The following is a 27,278-nucleotide window of genomic DNA, read 5'->3' as shown; positions in this document are numbered from 1 at the left end:
GTGGTTACGGCCTACTAACGGTGTCTGCCGCTTCCTGGTGTTGTCCTCCACTGTATAAAGCTGAGCTTCAGTCTTTAGGCTTTCGGCCTATAGTATCAGATATTAAACTGCATTTGGCCTTCAACTTTGGTTATGACCTACTAACGGTGTCTGCCGCTCCCTGGTGTTGTCCTCAACTGTATAAAGCTGAGCTTCAACCTTCTGGCTCTCATTAAGTGCTTTTTTAACAAAAAATTGGTGGTTACGGCCTACTAACGGTGTCTGCCGCTCCATGGTGTTGTCCTCCACTGTATAAAGCTGAGCTTCAGTCTTTAGGCTTTTGGCCTATAGTAGCAGATATTAAACTGCATTTGGCCTACTAGTGTGGTTGGGCCCTTAAAACAGTGTCTGCTGCTCCTGGGTTTGCTACTCCACTGAACAAAGCAATGCCACCTGTTTAGTCCTGTTACCAATTTTGAACTGCATTTAGCCTACTTTATTCTTTGGCCCTATATCTGTGTTTAGTACTCCTCATCCTGCCCATTGCCCAGCCACTGCTAGATGAGTCTGCTGGTACATTGACCTAGACCACTACATTCCCCTTGCACTCTACACAGCCAGAATCTGACCCTGCTGAAAGTAAGGTTCCCCTTCCCGCATGTTATACCACCTTACACAGGGACAAAGAGGAAGGTGCAGATGAAAGTGCAGGTTCCTTCATCAGGTGGGGGGGCATACTCGTTGGCGACGTCACTGGCACAGGGCCCCTCAGAGTACGCAAAAGTGTCGCTGCTGGTGGGAGGCGCCCCCGCCGTGCAAACACACCGCTGTACTTTGAGGGGCCCTGTGCCAGTGCCAATGCCAACGAGTGGGCCCCCCCTGCTTGCTTAGGATCACAGCACTTGCAAACTTGACATACTTACCTCTCCCTGCTCCACCGCCGTGACGTAGTCCACGTTTCCTGGGCCCACTAAAACCTTGAACCAGCCCTACCCCCCCACAACTTTTGCCAAATAACCCCCAATTTCCAATGCCTAACTATTATTATAAAGTTAATTAAGATTGACAAGCTTCAGAAACAAGAATGGATGTTTTTGGCATTAAAATGGGCACTGTAGGTGTTTTCCTGGCCTCCACTCACTGCCGACTATGCTTCCCATTGACTTGCATTGGGTTTCGTGTTTCGGTCGATCCCCGACTTTTAGCGATAATCGGCCGACTGCACTCGACTCGACTTTGGACAAAGTCGGGTTTCGCAAAACCCGACTCGATCTTTAAAAAATGAAAGTCGCTCAACCCTATTCCTAACCTCATTTCCTAACCTCTCCCTTTTACTTTGCAGGGGCAACTTTCAAGGAGAGAAGCCATACATCCCCGGAGAGCCCTGTTCATCCTGCCCCTCGTCACACATATGTGAAGAATCATTATGTGTGGGTAAGTCCAAACATCCATCATCCTTGTCCAGAGAGATAAAGGACCTCGGTTCTAGATATGAGCACATCCATCTTCTACATATCTACTTTGAGTCCAATTTACTCAAATTCACAGATCCCCGAAAGTTCAAACACTTGTGATTCAGGAGTGGTCTAATGAGGACCATCATGGCTGATACAAAGAATGAGAGAGGGAAAGCAGTGGCCATTTCATGGTTTCCAGGATGAGGATATAGGTCAGAGTGCAGAGCTCATTCTACAAAGATAGCAACATTTAGGGAAACATGTAAAAGGACAAGAAGAACACACAGATGTAATATAATGTGCCATCGGTCAGACACCATGTGGTGTGCGGATGTTACCACTTTGCTATGGCAGTGACAAAAAGAAAAGAAAGTTTGTGATGCCAGGGTGCACTTAATTGACCATTGCTTACTGGTAGTGTGATGTAATGTGGTGCACTCCAAATAGTCCAGAAAACAGGGAGGCGAGAGGGACTGGTGATAACTTTTACCTGTTACACGAATACCTCTGTACATCCAGACAAACGATGATTGAACAGAGACTCAATTCCCATCACAGTTACTTTCCAGTATAGTAATGCAGATATATTAATGGTGCAGAGAATTCTGAGCTTCCACTTCTGCTTATATGTAGCCCAGATCACACAGTTGTCTGAAGCAGAGGCTGTGGTTTCTTATGTACAGGATTGATGGCTGCTCCTTTACCTTCTTCTCTGAGCTGACGGCAAGCCCACAGAATGTCTCCTTCTCCTTCATTGCTAAGTCCAGGACCCGTTCATGTGGTTTTCGTGTTACCCTGTGACCAGGCATGGAAAGCAGGGCTGCTTTGTTAATTCTTTACAATGCTGCCAGCTCTGCTGTATCTTAAAGGCACATACACAAAAACTTGGGAGCATTACACAGACATATATTATGCTCGCGCTCAGACTGATTAGCGCGAGTGGGGATTGTGGTGCCTTTGTGCCACATCCCAGACTTACCCTGGAGGGGCTTGACTAAGGTGCTACCTTCATGTTCGCTGGAGCCTCTGATGGTGAGGTCAGGCTTGTTCGGCAGGTAGCTGCAAGGTACCACTCCAAAGCTGCGTCCAGCATTAGCAGTTGACCCCCAAGGGCACAGGATACTGTAACGACAAGTGCAGGTAAGTACTGTAGTTCTACTGACTGGCTCAGCTGATTCATAGACCGGCAGGTACTGGCTGGCATGTAGACAGGTGCTGGCTGTTACGGCTGACGTACAGGCAGGTGGGTACAGGCGAGCACAGCTGATGTACTGGCAGGCATGGCTTATACACTGGCAGGCAGGTGAGCACGGCTGGTACACTGGCAGGCAGGCATGGCTGATATACTGGCAGGCAGGCAAGCACAGCTGATGTACAGGCAAGTGCAGGCAGGCATGGCTGATACTGGCAGGCAGGTCATGCTGATATACAGGAAGAGGTAGGAGCAAGTTCAGACTAGAAAGACAGGAGCAGTTTTGAAAGGACTGGGTCACTGGCAGGTCAATGTGTGTGATTTCACTCCCCCCTCCCTCTCCCCTTCTATACAGCTGTAATGTGAGACCAGCAGGCCAGCAGCCCTCACTGAGGAGTTTTATGACCTTAAACTGAAAGTACAAGTAGAAAAACCAAGGTTTCTTTTTCCTTGCAAACATAAATATCATAGCACCAATTAATAATAGAAGTGGGACAAATAAATTTTTCGCATGTGCCTCGGTAGCACTACCAGCCAGTGAGTTTTCTAGGTTCTAGAACTAGCACAATTGGGAAACGGATTACTACTTAACAGGGTCACCCAGCTACTCCATGTTTATATGCAGCGCCCCAGAGTCCTGGTCGTTGCAGTACTGACGCTCCGCCGCTAAGGGGAGTGATGGTACGTCTGATGGCACTTAAGGAGTTCACCTGACCAGGTATCACAGTCACACTTTACACTTCACATTCTGGCCACCAGGGGGAGCAAAGGGTTCTATGTATTAGGCCACTCCTCACACTCTGGTAAAACTGGGGGCTGGATAGGAAGTTAGTCAGAAGCTGACTGGGTTGGATCCAGGCAACATCCTGTGGCAGAGGGTGTTGCGGGGGAAGATTCAGGGGGGTCTCTGTCAGGGGTGGGATCCTGACAGTGGCCTAGCGAACAGAACAGAACGTTACGGAGCCGCGCCTGCACTTGAATACGGTGGCATCCTAAGAAAGGAAAAGAAGCGAGGTTTATTGTGGAGAAGTGAGAAACGAGATCGCAGCAAAAAGGAGATAAAGCCAGTAGGAGTCGTGCCGTAAGATCGAGGCAACATCCTACTGAGGCGCGTAGCCGGTGGCCGGAACACCGAGGAAGTATTGGGCTCCAAGCAATACTTCAAACAGCGGCAGGACAGTTGATTATAGGTTGGCTGTCTCACCTAAATCACCTAAGCAGACATAGGGGGCAATTGTGGGAGAGGGGCGACACTAGGGTCCCGGAAGAACTCCAGGCCTACCCGTCATACGGGTGCGTCCTATCCATATCATCTGAGGGACGGAGAAGAGCATCAGAACAGACATAAGTTGTGAGAAAGAACATCAGAAACAGACACAACAGTTGTGAGGACTATCCCGTGGTGCTCAGCAGGGAGGTACTACAATACACAGGCGCTAGAAGGTAGGCACTAATTTCCACCTGCAAAGGGAACTCTGGATGTGCCTTCGGACAGGCCGGTCTCAGCCAGCCCTGTTAGCAGTACTCTGGATTGTGGATCCTGGAGCCTTCAGTAAAGAGGTAAAGAGACTGCAACCCTGTGTCCTCGTTATTCATCGCGACTTGCACCACCATCACACCTTTCATTGGACGCCCCTTAGCAGGGTCACGGACCGGGTCTAGCCACCGTGACAACCCCAGGACTGAGACTGAGAGGCCCGGTAATGAGTATCCCGCAGCCCTGCGTCTGGGGGCGCTCCATATACTTAACTGAACCCCCATGTTATGCTGTGCTGAGCATAACGACACGGGTGTCGTCTTGCTATGAGGTTCATACGACAAGATATGTGGGATGATGTTTTTTCATGTACTCAAGAAAGAGGAGTGCATTCCGTAGCTCTGCCCACCCCATGAGGTCATCTGAGGGGGAGACCCTTAGTTTTGGGCAAAGGTATAAAACTCAGAGGCCCAGACAAGGGGGTCTTTTGCTGGGGCATTCAGCTACGACAGGCTGTGCAATCTGACCTGATGTTTTTGGGAAGGTCCCCTCCCTCGCCACCACATGGCGTACCATTGAATGATATGAAAGAACTGTAAGTTGTTTTTCACCTTTCATCCCTGTTATTTTTGTAATTGTCTGTACATACGATACTTGTCTTCTTTTAAATTATCTTTTTATCCTTTTGTAAGCACTGCCTACCTTTTGGAGTAAAATATATAAAATTACTAGCTTCGTTTCTCCTTGCTCTATAACGTACTGTCACGTCCTCTGAAGGAAAATTACACTACTAATTGGGTTGGCTCTGCCCTGACCCATTATTGATTAAGAGATAGTAGCTGGTGGCAGCGGAATTGTCCTGCGCTTTTGAGGAAACTGGCAGTGACGGATGGCATTGAAAATTATTGTTTCCGACTGAGTGGGAGTAGTGATATCGCCCTCGCTGCAGTGTGCCCATTTGCCAGTACCTAGTAAGGCAGCCTTTCTGGCGACTAATTATCCTAGGTGCAGTACCCTGTCTGACCTAAGGGTAAAGGTGGCGCCAGAGAGCTGCAAGTTCCAAACCAGAACTGGGAAGTGGGATATAGATAAATCCCCTTCAGAAAAGAACCAGGGCCAACCAAACACCCCTGGTTCATGACATATTGGTGTCAGCGCTGGGGATGATAAAGTTATCCCTCTGTGATTCGTGAGAACATCCGTCAGGAAATCCACTCCCAACCACCAAGTTCAGTGACTCCCATCCCTCTCTGCATTTCCCCTGGCTCACTCTCCACATTTCATCCCATCACAGAAGAAGTCTCCAGGCTCCTCTCTTTTTCTTGTCCGACTACATGCACTACTGACCCCATTCCCTTTCATCTGCTCCAGTCTCTCCCTCCAATCGTCACAACTCACCTAACCACAATGTTTAATCTCTCCCTCTCCTCAGGCATTTTCCCATCCTCCTTCAAACACTCTAGCATTACTCCATTATTAAAGAAACCCACTCTCGACCCATCCTGCACAAATAACTACAGACCAATCTCCAATCTCCCCTTCATCTCTAAACTCTTGGAGCGCTTAAGTCTACTCCCGCCTTACCCGTTACTTCTCCACTCACTCCCTGCTAGATCCTTCACAGTCCGGATTCCGCCCCCTACATTTGACAGACACTGCACTCATCAAAGTGACCAATGACCTTCTGACACCAAAGTGTAACGGTGACCACTTTTTGCTCATTCTTCTCGACCTTTCTAAAGCTTTCGACACTGTTGACCACCGTCTCCTACTCTCTAGGCTTCAGTCACTAGGCATTAAGGACACTCTCTCTCCTGGTTTTCTTCCTATCTTCTGACCGCTCCTTCAGTGTTCTGTTCTCTGGCTCCACTTCATCTCCTCTTCCTCTCACTGTCGGGGTACCTCAGGGCTCATTCCTTGTCCCCTTTCTCTTCTCCCTCTACACGGTCCCAATTGGACAAACCATTAGCAGATTTGGCTTTCAGTACCATCTTTATGCTGATGACACAAAACTATATACGTCATCCCCTGACCTAAACCCTGCTGTACAACAGAACGCCCGTGACTGTCTGTCCGCAGTCTCCGACATCATGTCCGCCCTGTATCTGAAACTCAACCTCTCCAAAACTGAACTTCTTCTGCTCCCGCCATCTACTAACCTCCCTAAATCTGACATATCCCTCTCCGTGGGTGGCACCATAATGACACCCCCGCAGCAGGTGCGTTGTCTGGGTGTTATGTTTGACTCCGATCTCTCCTTCACATCCCATATACAATCTCTTGCCCACTCTTACCACTTACACCTAAAGATCATCTCTAGAATCCGCCATTTTCTCACCATGGAAACAACAAAAACCCTCACTGTCGCCTTGAACCACTCCTGCCTGGACTACTGTCATACTCTATTAATTGGCCTCCCCATTACTCGACTTTCCCTTCTTCGGTCTATCCTTAATACAGCAGCCAGGGTTGTCCATCTGGCTAATCGTTACTCGGACGTGTCTGCTCTTCGCCAGTCATTACACTGGCTGCCCATTCATTACAGGATACAATTCAAAGTACTTGTTCTCACCCACAAAGCTCTCCACAGTCCGGCACCCCCTTACATCTCCTTCATTTCTGTCTATCAGCCTAACTCACCACTGCGCTCTGCAAATGACTTTCGACTAACCTCTGCACTAATCCGTACCTCCCACTCGCGACTCCAAGACTTCTCCCGTGCTGCACCAATCCTCTGGAATGTTCTACCCCAAAATATTAGGACCATCCACAACTTGCACAGTTTTAGGCGCTCCCTCAAAACACATTCAGAGAGGCCTATCATGTTCCCTAATCAGTCATTTTATGTTTGTGTGTAGCCCATTCAGTGATAGTGATAGGTACTAATTCAGACACTGCAGGTTTTAGACATGGTCCGCTAGCCAAAACCACATGGACCAGGGATCATCTCACCGAACGTCCGCTCTCCTTTTACCGTGGGCATAATGCTACTCATACAACACAGGGTGAGGGTAAACCATGTGTTAATGCTTTATTGAACTACAAAACAGGCAGGTAATGCATAGAACAGTCTCAGCAAAATACCCAAGATGGCACACATTACAGAGTCTCACCCTTCCAATGACTCACTGGGATAAGAGCAGCTGTGAATTTAGAGTTTCCAGGGCAGACTACCCCACCAGTGGTAAGCACAGAGAAAAGGTAATGACAAGCTTAGGAAAATGACAGTCCATTCAGGTACAAGGCCAGTTGACCGCAGGGTCACAACCTGGCTGCAGCTTCCAGGGCCAACTACCACACCTGTAGTATGCACAGAGAGGAGATAACGACAAGCTTTGGAAGATGACAATCCATTCAGATACAAGTCCAGTTGACTGGAGGGTCACAACCTGACTTCTCCATGGAGCCAGGCGACCGACAGGTCCCATTCCGGAAACACACAAACATATCCATGGTTCATAGATGGTCAATGGAGCAGATCTGTATTCTACCAGCTGGGGCCATGGTCCCCTAAGTTGGCATCCTGTAGAATGATAAATCTGTGTCCTCGTGATGGAGCCATGAAGTCTTTGGTGCTGTCCTGTCTCGGGATGTTTGAATGTCTTGGCTGAATCTCTGTCTCTCTCTTACAGAGGCACATAACTCTTCATAGTTAACATGTGTCCTTCATTCAGTATTCACAAGTAATGGATAAGAATAGAGATCGAGTTGCATTATTTCATTATTTAATCTATTTTCTTAGTTTTTCCCTAGTAGTTTATAAGTCCTTGCCTGAGGAGGTGGTGATGGCGAACTCAGTCGAGGGGTTCAAGAGAGGCCTGGATGTCTTCCTGGAGCAGAACAATATTGTATCATACAATTATTAGGTTCTGTAGAAGGACGTAGATCTGGGGATTTATTATGATGGAATATAGGCTGAACTGGATGGACAAATGTCTTTTTTCGGCCTTACTAACTATGTTACTATGTTACTATAAATTAGCTGGCCTGGACAACGTGTAATCAACATAGCAGTAAACATCATTGTTCCATGACCCTTTATCACTAGTCATCCAGGATATGAGCACAATATGTTACAACAAATTGTAAACTTGCAAGTCAACATTACAGGCTTGCATGAGCAAAAGTCTGTTTTTTTGACCAACCAGACAGAAACACAAATTCAAAAATCAACATATAGATAACAGTCTATTCTTCCTGTTTTGCTGAAAATAGAGGTCTGGTTAATTAAGATACAATGCTGTGTCATCATTGTGCACATTACAGTGTCTCATCCTTCTGCTGACTCGCTGGGATAAGAGTAGCTGTGACTTCAGAGCTTACAGGGCTGACTATCCCACCTCTGGCACGCACAAAGAGAAGTTAACTACAAGCTTTGGAAGATAACAGTCCATTGAGGTACAAGTCCAGTTGACCGGATGGTCACCACCTAGCTTCAGCTTCCAGGGCCGACTACCCCACCTGTGGTATGCACAGTGAGGAGGTAACAACATGCTTAGGAACATGACAGTCCATTGAGGTCCATTGAGGTACAAGGCCAGCTGACCAGAGGGTCACAACCTGGCTTCAGCTTCCAGGGCCGACTACCCCACCTGTGACACGCACAGAGAGACGGTAACAACAAGCTTAGGAACATGACAGTCCATTGAGGTCCATTGAGGTACAAGGCCAGCTGACCAGAGGGTTACAACCTGGCTTCGGCTTACAGGGCTGACTACCCCACCTGTGGCACGCAGAGAGGAAATAATGACAAGCTTAGGAAGATGACAGTTCATTCAGATACGCTGGCCTTATAACTAGTGTTGAGCGATACCGTCCGATACTTGAAAGTATCGGTATCGGATAGTATCGGCCGATACCCGCAAAGTATCGGATATCGCCGATACCGATACCAATACAAGTCAATGGGACACCAAGTATCGGAAGGTATCCTGATGGTTCCCAGGGTCTGAAGGAGAGGAAACTCTCCTTCAGGCCCTGATATCCATATTACTGTGTAAAATAAAGAATTAAAATAAAAAATATTGATATACTCACCTCTCCGGAGGCCCCTGGACATCACCGCTGGTAACCGGCAGCCTTCTTTGCTTAAAATGAGCGCGTTTAGGGCCTTCCATGATGTCACGGCTTCTGATTGGTCGCGTGCCGCTCATGTGACCGCCACGCGACCAATCACAAGCCACAACGTCATTCTCAGGTCCTAAATTCCTAGAATGAGGAGTTTGCTCATTTTAAGCAAAGAAGGCTGCCGGTTACCAGCGGTGATGTCCAGGGGCCTCCGGAGAGGTGACTATATCAATATTTTTTATTTTAATTCTTTATTTTACACAGTAATATGGATCCGATACCGATTCCCGATACCACAAAAGTATCGGATCTCGGTATTGGAATTCCGATACCGCAAGTATCGGCCGATACCCGATACTTGCGGTATCGGAATGCTCAACACTACTTATAACTCAATGTTCTGTCAGTTTCCTAAGCTTGATGTTACCGCCTCTCTGTGGGTGTCAGGTGGATAGTCGGCCCTGGATGTTCAGAAGTCAGAGTCGAATCGAAGTGAAAATGATGACCAAAGGGGTTGTAGTGTTGCATCTACTGCTCCAGGAACCCATGACACTGCTTAGAAATCCCATTGGATCGTGATGAATCAAACAGGATGGGTTCCACTCAAGGGGCACATATTGCAGGTCGAATAGGCACTGCCACAGTAACTGTAACTTGGCTGATGCAGCAAACTTTGATGTCCTGGCAGGCAAGCACAGCTTATACACTAGCAGGCGGGCACGACTGATACACTGACAGGCAGGTGGGAAAGGCTGATTTACTGGCAGGAAGGCGAGCACGGCTGATATACTGGCAGGTGGGAATGGCTGATATATTGGAAGGTGGGTGGCATGGCTGATATACAGGCAAGTGCAGGCAGGAACAGCTGATAGATTGGCAGGTAGGTGTTGGTAGGCACAGCTGATGTACAGGCAGAGGTAGGAGCCCCTTCTGACAGGAGAGACAGGGACAGTTTCATGAAGGACTGAGTCACTGACAAGTTTGACTGGATTACAGGAACGGGTAGGACCTAGTTCAGACTAGATGGATAGGAACAGTTTCAGGAAGGACTGCATCACAGACAAGTACTACTGGAATATAGTAACAGGTAGGACCCAGTTCAGACTGGACAGACAAGAAACCACAGATTGGGACAAGCAGCAAACTGCAGATGCGGACAACCAGCCAGGCAGAGTCAGATTCACACAGGGTACTTACTGTGAAGTAGTAAGTATACACACAGATCACTAATGTTGCATAGCGACAACAAAATTGAGATAAGTACTGGTTCCGAAACTGCAGGTTATCAATAGTTACTCATTCAACCACAGTAGGTTTAGAGAAAGATCCAGGTTAGGTACAAACAGGTACAGGGATAGGTCCTCATTCAGACAAGGACAGACACCGGTACAGGTTCAGTGTTCAGGCCTGGGTATTCAGTCCCCAGGGAAACAGAATGAGACAAGATCAGAAACAGGACAGGACCTGGCAACTCAATAGTTGCACACACTCTGAAAAAGAATGTTGCACAGGCACCTACCAACAGGAGGCTGTGCCTTAAAGGGAACCTGTCACCCCCTGGCGGGCAAATTATAAAAACAAATATTTCAGCATTGGAAGGGACCCCAAATAAAAGAGCCAACCACCTTGACAGAATGCAGCATTAGTGCTGCACAAGGTGGCTCTTTTAGCTAAAAAATTCCAGAGGGGTGACAGGTTCCCTTTAAGTACCAAGTGCCTCTCAGCAATAGGCTGGGGACACAGTAGGAATGCATGCACTGTCTCGGTAAAAATCAGGAAGCTTATGCGCCTTAACCATGTACAGTGGGGGAAATCAGTATTTGATCACTTGCTGATTTTGTAAGTTTGTCCACTGGCAAAAACATCTGACTGCTGTGCTTGCCAACAAGGGTTTTGCCACCTAGTATTAAGTCTTGTTTGCCACTGCAAAATGCAAATGAATTTATACAATGTGATTTTCTGGATTATGTTTTTGATATTCTATCTCTCAATGTTAAAATTAACCTACCCTTAAAATTATAGACTGTTCATGTCTTTTTCAGTGGGCAAACTTACAAAATCAGTAAGGGATCAAATACTTATTTTCCCCCACTGTAGCAAGCAGAGGACAAGGAGCTCACTGCACGGCCTGGGGTGGTGAGTACCTCGGTGTCCCTGCATGTTGGAGGATAGGAAGCCATGCAGGGATGCAAGCAACGGTGTTACAATATATAGGAGATGTATATGAATAATTATGTAATATATTATGTAATAGAAAACATTAAAATTTATAACATCACCAGTGAGGGGACACTCACCCCTCTTCCTTCCCTTCTGAAGGGTCTAAACCTCTTTTGGTACTAGAACCACATGTTTGACATATGGAAAGTCAGGAAATTATGTATAGCTAAGAAGTGATAAATCTAATTAAAACTCATTTTGAAGCACAGACTCCCTGGTGTGGACAGGTAATTAAGGCGGAATACTTATTACGGCAATGGACATGAAGTCTAGGATAAGCAGGAAATGTAACACTGTTAGAGATAACTTTTGTCCCCTGCAGAAAAAAGGGACATCTGCAGCTAGACACGTGGGCACCAGTGGAAAGTTATGAATATTGAGGTCTGTATGGATCCGATATTAAAGCGACATACTGCACATCTTCAACTTCCGGACTATTCAGGGAAGATTATGCATATTTTTTCATAACTGTGGCACATGCCTAAAAGCTTCAAATCAATAGTGGCCAGATCGCTAACAGCAGCCATGCCATGTTTCCTTTCTATGAAAAGGTAAAATCACACTAAAACTATAGTGGTGATATCGCACTCCTGTAATCGTCAGGAGTGAAGATACTGTGAATATTGCTGTTACAGAACCCCTCAGCACCCAGATTATGTTGTGCAGTTATATGTATGTATAATAGTTTCCATGTAAGAGGCATGTCCCTAATGCATCAGCCCACAGGCTGCGCCCTGGGCAGATGGGACAAGATATCCCCCTTCTGACCTCTCCCACCTTTGTAATTCCCACAGTAAATATCGGCAGGCTCCAGCCCCCTGTGGCTATTGTAATGTATGTCTGGCCTGCCGCTTTTCAATAGGCCTGTCCTCTGTACCTGTGTGATATATACAGTTAGGTCCATATATATTTGGACAGAGACAACATTTTTCTCATTTTGGTTATAGACATTACCACAATTTAATTTTAAACAAAACAATTCAGATGCAGTTGAAGTTCAGACTTTTAGCTTTCATTTGAGGGTATCCACATTAAAATTGGATGAAGAGTTTAGGAGTTTCAGCTCCTTAACCTGTGCCACCCTGTTTTTTAAAGGGACCAAAAGTAATTGGACAATTGACTCCAAGGCTATTTCATGGCCAGGTGTGGGCAATCCCTTCGTTATATCATTCTCAACTAAGCAGATAAAAGGCCTGGAGTTGATTTGAGGTGTGGTGCTGCATTTGGAAGGTTTTCCTATGAAGTAAACGTGCGGTCAAAAGTGCTCTCCATGAAGGTGAAACAAGCCATCCTTAAGCTGTGAAAACAGAGAAAAAACCCATCCGAGAAATTGCTACAATATTAGGAGTGGCAAAATGTACAGTTTGCTACATCCTGAGAAGGAAAGAAAGCACTGGTGAACTCATCAATGCAAAAAGACCTGGGCGTCCACGGAAGACAACAGTGGTGGATGATCGCAGAATAATCTCCATGGTGAAGAGAAACCCCTTCACAACAGCCAACCAAGTGACCAACACTCTCCCGGAGGTCGGCGTATCAATATCCAAATCTACCATAAAGAGAAGACTGCATGAAAGTAAATACCGAGGGTTCACTGCACGGTGCAAGCCACTCATAAGCATCAAGAATAAAAAGGCTAGACTGGACTTTGCTAAAAAACATCTAAAAAAGCCGGCACAGTTCTGGAAGAACATTCTTTGGACAGATGAAACCAAGATCAACCTCTACCAGAATGATGGAAAGAGAAAAGTATGGCGAAGGCGTGGTACAGCTCATGATCCAAAGCATACCACATCATCTGTAAAACACGGCGGAGGCAGTGTGATGGCTTGGGCATGCATGGCTGCCAGTGGCACTGGGTCACTAGTGTTTATTGATGATGTGACACAGGACAGAAGCAGCCGAATGAATTCTGAGGTAAGCAGAGCCATACTGTGTGCTCAGATCCAGCCAAATGCAGCCAAACTGATTGGTCGTCGTTTCATACTACAGATGGACAATGACCCAAAACATAAAGCCAAAGCAACCCAGGAGTTTATTAAAGCAAAGAAGTGGAATATTCTTGAATGGCCAAGTCAGTCACCTGATCTCAACCCAATTGAGCAGCATTTCACTTGTTAAAGACTAAACTTCAGACAGAAAGGCCACAAACAAACAGCAACCGAAAACCACCGCAGTGAAGGCCTGGCAGAGCATCAAAAAGGAGGAAACACAGCGTCTGGTGATGTCCATGAGTTCAAGACTTCAGGCAGTCATTGCCAACAAAGGGTTTTCAACCAAGTACTAGAAATGAACATTTTATTTAAAATTATTGAATCTGTCCAATTACTTCCTTAAATAGTGAGGAAAGAATGGTTGTAGATGACCAGGAAAAGGCTAACATATTAAACACCTTCTTCTCCACGGTATTCACGGTGGAAAATGAAATGCTAGGTGAAATCCCAAGAAACAATGAAAACCCTATATTAAGGGTCACCAATCTAACCCAAGAAGAGGTGCGAAACCGGCTAAATAAGATTAAAATAGATAAATCTCCGGGTCCGGATGGCATACACCCACGAGTACTAAGAGAACTAAGTAATGTAATAGATAAACCGTTATTTCTTATTTTTAGGGACTCTATAGCGACGGGGTCTGTTCCGCAGGACTGGCGCATAACAAATGTGGTGCCAATATTCAAAAAGGGCTCTAAAAGTGAACCTGGAAATTATAGGCCAGTAAGTCTAACCTCTATTGTTGGTAAAATATTTGAAGGGTTTCTGAAGGATGTTATTCTGGATTATCTCAATGAGAATAACTGTGTAACTCCATATCAGCATGGGTTTATGAGAAATCGCTCATGTCAAACCAATCTAATCAGTTTTTATGAAGAGGTAAGCTATAGGCTCGACCACGGTGAATCATTGGACGTGGTATATCTCGATTTTTCCAAAGCGTTTGATACCGTGCCGCACAAGAGGTTGGTACACAAAATGAGAATGCTTGGTCTGGGGGAAAATGTGTGTAAATGGGTTAGTAACTGGCTTAGTGATAGAAAGCAGAGGGTGGTTATAAATGGTATAGTCTCTAACTGGGTCGCTGTGACCAGTGGGGACCGCAGGGGTCGGTATTGGGACCTGTTCTCTTCAACATATTCATTAATGATCTGGTAGAAGGTTTACACAGTAAAATATTGATATTTGCAGATGATACAAAACTATGTAAAGCAGTTAATACAAGAGAAGATAGTATTCTGCTACAGATGGATCTGGATAAGTTGGAAACTTGGGCTGAAAGGTGGCAGATGAGGTTTAACAATGATAAATGTAAGGTTATACACATGGGAAGAAGGAATCAATATCACCATTACACACTGAACGGGAAACCACTGGGTAAATCTGACAGGGAGAAGGACTTGGGGATCCTAGTTAATGATAAACTTACCTGGAGCAGCCAGTGCCAGGCAGCAGCTGCCAAGGCAAACAGGATCATGGGGTGCATTAAAAGAGGTCTGGATACACATGATGAGAGCATTATACCGCCTCTGTACAAATCCCTAGTTAGACCGCACATGGAGTACTGTGTCCAGATTTGGGCACCGGTGCTCAGGAAGGATATAATGGAACTAGAGAGAGTACAAAGGAGGACAACAAAATTAATAAAGGGGATGGGAGAACTACAATACCCAGATAGATTAGCGAAATTAGTATTATTTAGTCTAGAAAAAAGACGACTGAGGGGCGATCTAATAACCATGTATAAGTATGTAAGGGGACAATACAAATATCTTGCTGAGGATCTGTTTATACCAAGGAAGGTGACGGGCACAAGGGGGCATTCTTTGCGTCTGGAGGAGAGAAGGTTTTTCCACCAACATAGAAGAGGATTCTTTACTGTTAGGGCAGTGAGAATCTGGAATTGCTTGCCTGAGGAGGTGGTGATGGCGAACTCAGTCGAGCAGTTCAAGAGAGGCCTGGATGTCTTCCTGGAGCAGAACAATATTGTATCATACAATTATTAGGTTCTGTAGAAGGACGTAGATCTGGGGATTTATTATGATGGAATATAGGCTGAACTGGATGGACAAATGTCTTTTTTCGGCCTTACTAACTATGTTACTATGTTACTATGTTACTTTTGGTCCCTTTAAAAACAGGGTGGCACATGTTAAGGAGCTGAAACTCCTAAACCTTTCATCCAATTTTAATGTGGATACCCTCAAATGAAAGCTGAAAGTCTGAACTTCAACTGCATCTGAATTGTTTTGTTTAAAATTCATTGTGGTAATGTCTATAACCAAAATGAGAAAAATGTTGTCTCTGTCCAAATATATATGGACCTAACTGTATTCTGTGTCCTGTGAGTAAAGGGTTGTCATACTGGAAATACGTGGAGAAGCAGTGATATTTTATATGCGCCCATGTAATCAAGGAATTCCAGCCAGCGTCCTTCATTCAGACTCCAGCTAAAGCAGGGTGGACCTCCTGAAACACGGGGTGGTACTAAAGAGGTACTCCAGCACGGAAGACCCCGTTACACTGGTGGCAGACAGCGGGATGTGATACCCCATCTACAGGAGGAAAGGAATGAATGGAAAACAACTACCAGAAGTTAAAGAGGACTACATTAAAAGATCTGGTGGAAACCCGAGGGTTAATCGCCAGCAGCAAAACAAAAGCGGATTTGATAGCAGCCATCATGGAACACGACAGTGCAGCGCCCTCCAATGTGAACGTAGAGGAGACTGAATTCCAGAGGGAGGTAAAGAACAGACTGGCGTTCTATGGCCCAAACCCTGCAGTAGAGATCATACGAGAGGTGATGGCTGATATGCGTACTGATCTGAAGGAAAAGATGGCCGAGCGGACCAGGATAGAGCTAGCCAAGATGGAGATGGCAGGGAGGACCAAAGTGGAGCTGGCCAAGATGGAGATGGTAGAGCGGAGAGAGGAGAGTCAGCAAGCAGGGGGAGCTCTGGCCTCCGACCAGGTACCTTCAACAGTAAGCCACAAAAAGGTCCAGTATAATGCCTTCCGACAGTTGGGGGAGGCAGAGGAAGACATTGATGGCTTTCTGCAGGACTTTGAGCGGCAGTGTGCCCTTCATCAAGTGAAGCCGGAGGAACGAGTTCAGATTCTGGTCAGCAATCTGACCGGCCAGGCAGCGGACGCCTATTGCACGGTACCTGATGAGGACTGTATGGACTATGAGCGGATCAAAGAAGTGATCTTGGCCTGGTATGCGCTGACACCAGAGGCATACCGCCAAAAATTCTGCGGACGTATAAAATGCGTAACCGATACCCATGCTGAATGGGCCTGTAAATTACAATGGTCACTGCTACAGTGGGTACAAGGGAGCCAAGCAACCACTAAGGAGAACGTCCTCCAGCTCTTCTTGTTAGAACGATTCTTTAATAGACTAACCCCCGAGACACAGGGATGGCTTCGGGACAGGCGGCCAATGACTCTTGAGGAGGCCGCTCGTCTGGCCGATGAACATCATGATGCCAGGGGGCCTCAGTTGTCCGGATCAAAGATGGTCGCTAGGGGTCCTCCCATGGACCTGGAGGCCCCCAAACCACCGAAGATTGTAGGGGGACCAGCTAAAAACCCGGCCTACTACAGTCCCCCTGGGGCGCGATGCCACACCTGCCATCAGCTGGGCCACCTGCGAAGACAATGTCTCAACCGCACTTAGCATACCCAGTGGCCAAAGGTGGGAACAGCTACCTTCAGCTGGGCCGCTGTACACTGCTACCAAGGCGAAGCTGACCCAGCATTGGGGGCTACGACTAACCAGGGGGTGGAAGTGATGGAGGAAGTGCTGCATGTAGTAGACCCCGTGCAGGCAGCCCGGGCAGATAATCGACAACAGCATCGACAGGTCGTGTGGGTTAATGGGAAACGTATGCAGGGACTAAGAGATTCCAAGGCAACTTTGACCCTTGTGAGGCCTCATCTCGTCCGGGATCAAGAGAAGACGGACCGGACAGTGGCAGTCCTTGTAGCAGGGGGAGCCATACATCGACTGCCACTGCCAGGATTCACCTGAACTGGGGAGTCGGGGATGGCCTTGTTGAGGTCGGCTTGATGGAGGATTTGCCTGCAGACGTCTTGCTGGGAAATGACTTGGGGCCCATGTTGTCTGCCTTCTCGGTTGCCCCTCTGGCTGAGACATATCCTGTGACCACCCGGAGACAAGCTCGAGCTGCGGAGGAGGAATCACACTCAGAGGAGGCCCAGGTAAGACATCCCAGCCCTACACGTATTCCCATAGCCAGACACATTTCTTGGGCCACCCCAGCTGAATTTAAGAGGGAGTTACTTGAGGATCCTTCATTGGAGGGATATCGTGGGAAGGCACAAGAGGGGAGAGGGGTACTGGAAGGGGAACAGTTTGTATGGAAGCAGGGACTCCTCTACCGGATCACAGAGCAGCACCACACAGTGACGAGCCCCACTATAAAACGACAGCTGGTAGTTCCCAAGAAGTATAGGCCGGAGTTACTGCGAATGTCTCATGACATACCCTTAGCCGGGCACTTCGGTGTCAGTCGCACCAAGCATCGTCTGACACAAAACTTCTTTTGGCCGGGGGTAACCTATGATGTTCGTCAGTACTGCCAGACCTGTGACAGTTGCCAGCACATTGGCAAGAGGGGAGATCGATGCAAGGCCAAATTATGCCCCATCGCCATTGTGGAGGAACCATTTAGCCGAGTAGCGGTCGATCTGATAGGGCCGTTAGCCAAACCCAGTCCGTCAGGGAAAAGGTATATATTGACAGTGGTAGATTATGCCACATGGTATCCAGAGGCGGTTGCGTTACCTAACATACTGGCAGAGACGGTGGCGGCTGCCCTGCTCCAGGTTTTCTCACGGGTTGGATTTCCCCGGGAGATTATCTCAGACCGGGGTACCCAGTTTACAGCAGAGGTGACCAACCAACTGTGGAAGCTGTGCGGCGTAAAGTCCATTAGAAGCGCCCGGTACCACCCGCAAACCAATGGGTTGTGTGAACGCTTTAACGGGACGTTAAAACAACTCATTGGGACTTTTACCAGGACCTACAGGGACTGGGAGAAATTCTTGCCACACCTCCTGTTTGCCTATCGGCAGGTGCCCCAAGAATCCACGGGCTTCTCCCCGTTCGAATTGGTATATGGGAGACGGGTAAGGGGACCCCTAAACTTAGTGCTAGAACACTGGGAAGGGGAGGGCATCATAGAAGGGGTACCTATTGTACCCTATGTGCTGGAATTCCGGGACTGCCTACAGGAGCTGACCCAGGCTGTACGTGGGAACATGCAGGTGGCCCAGTGGCGCCAGCGCGTATGGTACGATCGGAGGGCCAGAGAACGCACCTTGGAAATAGGACAGAAGCTAAAGCAGAGTGGACCTCCTGAAACACGGGGTGGTACTAAAGAGGTACTCCAGACCAATTTTTGGAAATTGAAGCCACATCCCATGACCAGTCATGTTGTGAGTCATCAAGGGGAGGTGTGTGGGTGTAACTTAAGTGCTGATTAAAGGACAAGGTGAATTATGATCTGTTTTCCTGCAGAGAGATACATATCAGTGTATGCATGATTCCAATTCACTGGACTTTTCCAATAGCAGTGCTCTCCTTCGCTAGCTGAGCAATCTCTTTGACCAGTGTAGTAAATTTCTTTTGCTTCTCCTTTTATTTTATGTAATTGTGTATGCTGTTTTGTTTTGTCCCTTTTGTAAAACCTTTTGAATATTTTTTATTGACTATCTGACTATCTGGATTAAATATAAAGTGTAATTGTTCTGTTCCTTTTTTTCGGTAAACCACACTTCTGAAAGCCATATGCTACCAGAAACCAGGCCTCTTGTTTGCCCTTTATACATGACTGGTGGTGGCAGTGAGCAGCTCTTGGGTTATTGTGGAGTTAGCAGTGACCGTACCGGGGTATATATGTGTTCCATGCATTGTCGGAGGGGGTCTATACCGTACGCTCACTGTTAGTTTCCCAATAAGTGCTGTGATGCAGTGACCCCTGTTACAGCTAGAGGGCGCTGTGTGTGCTCCTCGGGATATGCATGGAGGTGTATCTGTGGTTACAATGATGGTGAAACAGTGACTGGCAGAATTGTAAATTGCTGATATGTGTCGCAGAGGGAGTCTGCGCTGTAAGCCTGAAGTAATGTTGTTGTTATGGGACCTGTAGTCCCACAAGTGTTTGTATAGTTATGAAGGGAGGCTTACTGGGCTAGTTCAAGAGCTGGGCGGGTCGAACTAGCCACACACAACTCCCATCTATGGGAGTGGTTACAACTACCTAATGTGACCATGGTGTGGTCACATGGTGGTGTAGTGGTCTCTGTAATGGAGACTGTGTGAGATCCTGGACGCCTTGTGTGTTGGGAGGTCCTGTCTGAGGACTGGATCCCTCAATAGCATACTGTGAGCAGGGGCTGGCAGGCAAATTTTAGCCTGGGGGGCAAGCACACAACAGTGGCCCACGAGTTGCGACGGCCTATCTTTAACCTACTTACCCCAGGTTGCTGCAGAAAGCAGCAACCAGGTTTGCTAAATAGATACGGGAGCAAAACAAAGCTTTCTACATAGTTACATGATAAAAACCAAGCATAATACATGTATATGTTAACAGAACCAAGCTTACTACATAGATATCGGAGCTAAAGCTAGCTTACTATATATATACGGGAACAAACCCGAGCTTACTACAGTATGGGAGCACACCCAAGCTAAGTACAGTGGGGAAAAAAAGTGTTTAGTCAGCCACCAACTGTGCAAGTTCTCCCACTTAAAAAGATGAGAGAGGCCTGTAATTGACATCATAGGTAGACAACAACTATGAGAGTCACAATGAGAAAACAAATCCAGAAAATCACCTTGCCTGATTTGGCAAGATTTATTTTGCAAATTATGGTGGAAAACAAGTATTTGGTCACCTAAAAACATGCAAGATTTCTGGCTCTCTCAGACCTGTAACTTCTTCTTTAAGAGGCTCCTCTGTCCTCCACTCATTACCTGTAGTAATGGCGCCTGTTTGACCTTGTTATCAGTATAAAAGACACTTGTCCACAACCTCAAGCAGTCACACTCCAATCTCTACTATGGTGAAGACCAAAGAGCTGTCAAAGGACACCAGAAACAAAATTGTAGCTCTGCACCAGGCTGGGAAGACTGAATCTGCAATAGGCAAGCAGCTTAGTGTGATGAAATCAACTATGGGAGCGATAATAAGAAAATGGAAGACATATAAGACCACTGATAATCTCCCTCGATCTGTGGCTCCATGCAAGATCTCACTCTGTGGGGTCAAAATGATCACAAGAACGGTGACCAAAAATCCCAGAACCACAAGGGGGACCTAGTGAATGACCTGCATAGAGCTGGGACAATCGTAACAAAGGCTACCATCAGTAACACACTACGCCGACAGAGACTCAGATCCTGCAGTGCCAGATGTGTCCCACTGCTTAAGCCAGTACATGTCCGGGCCCGTCTAAAGATTGCTAGAGAGCATTTGGATTATCCAGAAGAGTATTGGGAAAATGTCATATGGTCTGATGAAACCAAAGTAGAACTGTTTGTTAGAAACAAAACTTGTCGTGTTGGAGGAGACAGAATGCTGAGTTGCATCTAAAGAACACCATACCTACTGTGAAGCATGGGGGTGGCAACATCATGCTTTGGGGCTGTTTCTCTGCAAAGGGACCAGGACGACTGATCCGTGTACATGATAGAATGAATGGGGCCATGTATCATGAGATTTTGAGTGCAAACCTCCTTCCATCAGCAAGGGCACTGAAGATGAAACATGGCTGGGTCTTTCAGCACGATAATGATCCTAAGCACACCGCCAGGGCAACAAAGGAGTGGCTCCATAAGAAGCATATGAAGGTTCTGGAGTGGCCTAGCCAGGCTCCAGATCTCAACCCCATAGAAAACCTTTGGAGGGAGTTAAACTCCATGTTGCCCAGCGACAGGCCCAAAACATCACTGCTCTAGAGGAGATCTGCATGGAGGACTGGGCCAACGTACCAACAACAGTGTGTGGCAGTGTGAAGACTTACAGAAAATGTCTGACCTCTGTCATTGACAACAAAAGATATAGAACAAAATATTGAAATGAACTTTTGTTAATGACCAAATACTTATTTTCCACCATAATTTGCAAAATAAATCTTCCCAAATCAGGCAAGGTGATTTTCTGGATTTGTTTTCTCATTGTGACTCTCATAGTTGTGGTCTACCTATGGTGTCAATTACAGGCCTCTCTCATCATTATAAGTGGGAGAAGCTGCACAATTGGTGGCGGACTAAATACTTTTTTTACCAACTGTATATACTGCATATAAACACTGTAACACAACAAAGTCAAGTACATCCATATGGAAATACACCAAAGCTTACTACCGTATATACTCGAGTATAAGCCGACCCGAGTATAAGCCGACCCCCCTAATTTTGCCACAAAAAACTGGGAAAACTTATTGACTCGAGTATAAGCCTAGGGTGAAAAATGCAGCAGCTACCGGTGAATTTCAAAATTAAAAATAGATGCTCCATACCGTTCATTATGGCCCCATAGATGCTCCACATAAAGCTGTGCCACATATAATGCTCTGCACCGTTCATTATGGCCCCATAGATGCTCCACATAAAGCTGTGCCATATATAATGCTCTGCACCGTTCATTATGGCCCCATAGATGCTCCATAGAAAGCTGTGCCATATATACAATGCTCTGCACCTTTGATTATGGCCCCATAGATAGCTGTGCCATATATAGTGCTCTGCACCTTTGACCTTTGATTATGGCCCCATAGATGCTCCACATAAAGCTGTGCCTTATATATAGTGCTCTGCACCGTTGCCCCATAGATGCTCCACATAAAGCTGTGCCTTATATATAGTGCTCTGCACCGTTGCCCCATAGATGCTCCACATAAAGCTGTGCCTTATATATAGTGCTCTGCACCGTTGCCCCATAGATGCTCCACATAAAGCTGTGCCTTATATATAGTGCTCTGCACCGTTGCCCCATAGATGCTCCACATAAAGCTGTGCCTTATATATAGTGCTCTGCACCGTTGCCCCATAGATGCTCCACATAAAGCTGTGCCTTATATATAGTGCTCTGCACCGTTGCCCCACAGATGCTCCACATAAAGCTGTGCCTTATATATAATGCTCTGCACCGTTGCCCCATAGATGCTCCACATAAAGCTGTGCCTTATATATAGTGCTCTGCACCGTTGCCCCATAGATGCTCCACATAAAGCTGTGCCTTATATATAGTGCTCTGCACCGTTGCCCCATAGATGCTCCACATAAAGCTGTGCCTTATATATAGTGCTCTGCACCGTTGCCCCATAGATGCTCCACATAAAGCTGTGCCTTATATATAGTGCTCTGCACCGTTGCCCCTTAGATGCTCCACATAAAGCTGTGCCTTATATATAGTGCTCTGCACCGTTGCCCCATAGATGCTCCACATAAAGCTGTGCCTTATATATAGTGCTCTGCACCGTTGCCCCATAGATGCTCCACATAAAGCTGTGCCTTATATATAGTGCTCTGCACCGTTGCCCCATAGATGCTCCACATAAAGCTGTGCCTTATATATAGTGCTCTGCACCGTTGCCCCATAGATGCTCCACATAAAGCTGTGCCTTATATATAGTGCTCTGCACTGTTGCCCCATAGATGCTCCACATAAAGCTGTGCCTTATATATAGTGCTCTGCACCGTTGCCCCATAGATGCTCCACATAAAGCTGTGCCTTATATATAGTGCTCTGCACCGTTGCCCCATAGATGCTCCACATAAAGCTGTGCCTTATATATAGTGCTCTGCACCGTTGTCCCATAGATACTCCACATAAAGCTGTGCCTTATATATAGTGCTCTGCACCGTTGCCCCATAGATGCTCCACATAAAGCTGTGCCTTATATATAATGCTCTGCACCGTTCATTATGGCCCCATAGATGCTCCACATAAATCTGTGCCATATATAACGCTGCTGCTGCTGCTGCAATAAAAAAACAAAACACATACTCACCTTTCTTGCTTGCAGCTCCTCAGCGTCCCGTCCCGGCGTCTCTCTGCACTGACTGATCAGGCAGAGGGCGCCGCGCACACTATATGCGTCATTGCGCCCTCTGACCTGCACAGTCAGAACAAGAGGACGCGAAGACGGAGCCGCGCCCGGCGGGTGGAACGAGGGAAGGTAAATATGTAATACTTACCTGCTCCCGGCGTCCCGCTCCTTCCCCCGGACAGCTGGTCTTCGGTGCCGCAGCCTCTTCCTCTGTCAGCGGTCACCGGCATCGCTGATTAGAGAAATGAATTATGCGGCTCCGCCTCTATGGGAGGTGGAGCCGCCTATTCATTTCTCTAATGAGCGGTCCCACGTGACCGCTGTACAGGGGAAGAGCTGCGGCACCGAAGACCGTGGGACGCGCAGGGGGAGCGCCAGGAGCGCCGGAAGCAGGTAAGTATGCCTCAGCGCCCTCTCCCCCTCACCCGCCGACCGTGACTCGAGTATAAGCCGAGGGGGCACTTTCAGCCCAAAAATTTGGGCTGAAAATCTCGGCTTATACTCGAGTATATACGGTACATATTAATGATCATAACCGAGATTACTAACGATAACAGAGATGACACCGTCATAATTTTTTCATATATGTGTTTAAACATGGAAGTGGGAATGAGCCCTTGTACAAAGGATTGATTTTGAGCATTAATTTCAATTGTCTGTTCCCCTAAAGCAGAAAAGACAAATGGCATTCTATAATACAGATATGCGACAGTTCTAACAGATTGGATAGATGTGCCCCAAACATCAGAATATGATTTTACACTCAAACTGCTCTAACCACACGTATCCTCATGTAGCGCCCGCATCTCCGCCTGCAGCCCTTCTCTCCCTGCAGAGACAGTAGCTTACTCACCGCCGAGGCTCCCGTCCTGCTCCTTCTGGGTCCGCTGCTGCCCGGGGTGCGTGCACTCCTAGGAAGTCTCCAGGCACTGTGCTTAGGGCACGCGCGCACGCTTTCTGTTTCTTAAGAGGGCCGCGAAGTTCCTCTAAAGTGTCCCCAGCCAATAGCTAGAGGTCACTTACTATATAAAGTACCTCCTCCAACATGAAGCCTGTGCAATGTTGTGACTTTGTTCCTAACACTCTTGTCAGTTCTCAGGTCTCAGTGTTTGCATTTTTGTCGGTTGCACCTGTCAGTGCTCACCTAAACGGCAGCCGAGCCTGCTGCACCCGCCTGAGCTTGTCTCTCCATCTGACTATCCTGTCTGTACCTGCAGTTCCTGTCATCTTCTCTGCCTGACTGCATCTCTCAGACATTCCCTCGGCCATCCCAGCTAGCCATTCCTAGGGGTCAGCTGCCATCCACCAAAGGTTATTCCTGGAGTAGCACCTGGATCACCTCCCTTGTCTCTCCTCGGTTCTCAGTCTCGTTAGCTGCTGCATGTCCGAGGTCAGATTGGGTGAGACTCCTAGTCACACCCCTCCAGGTCTTCCTCGGGCTTTGGTGCAATGGTTCCACCACCCAGCCCGCTACACCTCACACCACAATATACTATTACATACACACAGACAGTCCACATTCAAAATCACCCTTAGGCCACGTTCGCACGTTCAGTATTTGGTCAGTATTTTATATCAGTATTTGTAAGTCAGAATCAGGAGTGGGTGATAAATGCAGAAGTGGTGTAGTGTTTCTATTAAACTTTTCCTCTGATTGTTCCACTCCTGGTTGTGGCTACAAATACTGAGGTCAAATACTGAACACGTGTGAACGTCACCTTAGGCCGGGGTGACAGGAGCCCATGCTCTCTTTTACGAGAGAATCTGGGCTGATTATGCAAATGACAACTCTGCTGCGAGCGTGAGCCAAGTGTCAGTGCGCCATGCTTCAATTGTCTGGCATGAGAGAATTGCAGCACAGGTGGGGAGAAGACGATGAACGTAACTTCTCCATCTCCTCCATTGTCTGTGTCGGCGTCTATCGGACTGGAATGACATCTGAGTGCAGACCAAAGTTTTGCACTTACCCACAGACATGTATGGGTGCGTGATCCCATTCTTGGACGCACTTGCAGCACGCTGGGATTGTTTTATCATACTGAATAAGTAGGAGATCTCCACTGCCCCATAGAATAACACTGGAGAGGAGCACTATCTGATAAAACATAGCATAGCACTCGGCCATGTTATACGCTCATGTGAGCGAGCCCTTTTACAAGGAGCAAAGAAAAGTACCAGTTCCAAGATAACAGTGTACCCATCTAGTTAATCGCTAATTATAGACCTCTCTCTAATCTTCCCTTCATCTCTAAACTCCTGGAACGCCTGGTCCACTCCCGTCTTACCCGCTATCTCTCAGATAACTTTCTTCTTGACCCTCTTCAATCTGGCTTCCGCTCTTTACACTCTACTGAAACTGCCCTCACTAAAAGCTCTAATGACCTACTAACAGCTAAATCTAATGGTCACTACTCCATGCTAATTCTATTGGATCTCTCCGCAGCATTCGACACTGTGGATCATCAGCTCCTCCTCACTATGCTCCGCTCCATCGGCATCAAGGACACCGTTCTCTCTTAGTTCTCCTCCTATCTCTCTGACCGATCCTTCACTGTATGTTTTGCTGGTTCCTCCTCCTCTCACCTTCCCCTTACTGTTGGGGTTCCTCAAGGATCAGTCCTAGGCCCCCTCCTCTTCTCTTTGTATACTGCCCCTATTGGACAAACAATCAGTAGATTTGGGTTCCAGTACCATCTCTATGCTGACGACACCCAATTATATACTTCTTCTCCTGATATCACGCCGACCTTTTTAGAAAACACCAGTGATTGTCTTACCGCTGTCTCTAACATCATGTCCTCCCTCTATCTGAAACTGAACCTGTCAAAAACTGAACTCCTCGTGTTCTCTCCCTCTACTAACCTACCTTTGCCTGACATTGCCATCTCCGTGTGTGGTTCCATCATTACTCCAAAGCAACATGCCGCTGCATTGGGGTCATCCTTGATTCCGAGCTTTCATTCACCCCCCACATCCGATCACTGGCTCGCTCTTCTTATCTGCATCTCAAAAACATTTCTAGAATTCGCCCTTTTCTTACTTTCGACTCTGCAAAAACTCTTACTGTCTCACTTATTCATTCTCGTCTGGACTATTGTAACTCTCTACTAATCGGCCTCCCTCTTACCAAACTCTCCCCGCTCCAATCTGTCCTGAATGCTGCTGCCAGGATCATATTCCTCACCAACCGTTACACCGATGCCTCTACCTTGTGCCAGTCATTACACTGGCTACCCATCCACTCCAGAATCCAGTACAAAACTACTACCCTCATCCACAAAGCACTCTATGGCTCAGCACCACCCTACATCTCCTCTCTGGTCTCAGTCTACCACCCTACCCGTGCCCTCCGCTCCGCTAATGACCTCAGGTTAGCATCCTCAATAATCAGAACCTCCCATTCCCGTCTCCAAGACTTTACACGTAAAAAACACCAAAAAGAAAAAATTCTTCACATGAAGGCAACACCATAAAAAATTAATATAATCTTTATTGAAATACACAACACATGTTGCAATAAAATATTGGCGGGTAGGGTACACAGAACACAGGACAAAAGGTGGGTAACCCAAAATACAGCTCCATAAGTAACTCAATAAAATAAGTAAAAAAGTGCAAATGTGCAGTTACTCATATATGACACACGTCATAAAAGTACATAGCAGAATAACCATTATTACTACTAAGGCAAAGTAGGCCAGTAAAGTGACAGTGTGCAAAAAATAACATATAGATATACTACATAAGAGCAGACAGTGGCATGAGTATTAATATTTACCAGTAGGAGCGTTCCTGGGGACCCA

At 46.8% G+C, this 27,278-nt stretch overlaps 1 protein-coding gene across 1 annotated transcript in view; it reads left to right on the top strand.

The window, feature by feature from the left end:
- The first annotated feature begins 1,197 nt into the window (after positions 1-1,197).
- Positions 1,198-27,278, top strand: part of LOC143801352 (uncharacterized) — a 102,306-nt gene continuing 76,225 nt past the window's right edge. Inside the window, exon 1 of the mRNA XM_077281242.1 lies at positions 1,198-1,413. The gene's annotated coding sequence lies outside the window, so the exon portion shown is untranslated. The remainder of the gene's footprint in view (positions 1,414-27,278) is intronic.

This window comes from Ranitomeya variabilis, chromosome 1 (assembly GCF_051348905.1).
Source record: "Ranitomeya variabilis isolate aRanVar5 chromosome 1, aRanVar5.hap1, whole genome shotgun sequence".
Lineage (NCBI taxonomy): Eukaryota > Metazoa > Chordata > Amphibia > Anura > Dendrobatidae > Ranitomeya > Ranitomeya variabilis.
This window is presented reverse-complemented; position numbering and strand designations above follow the sequence as displayed.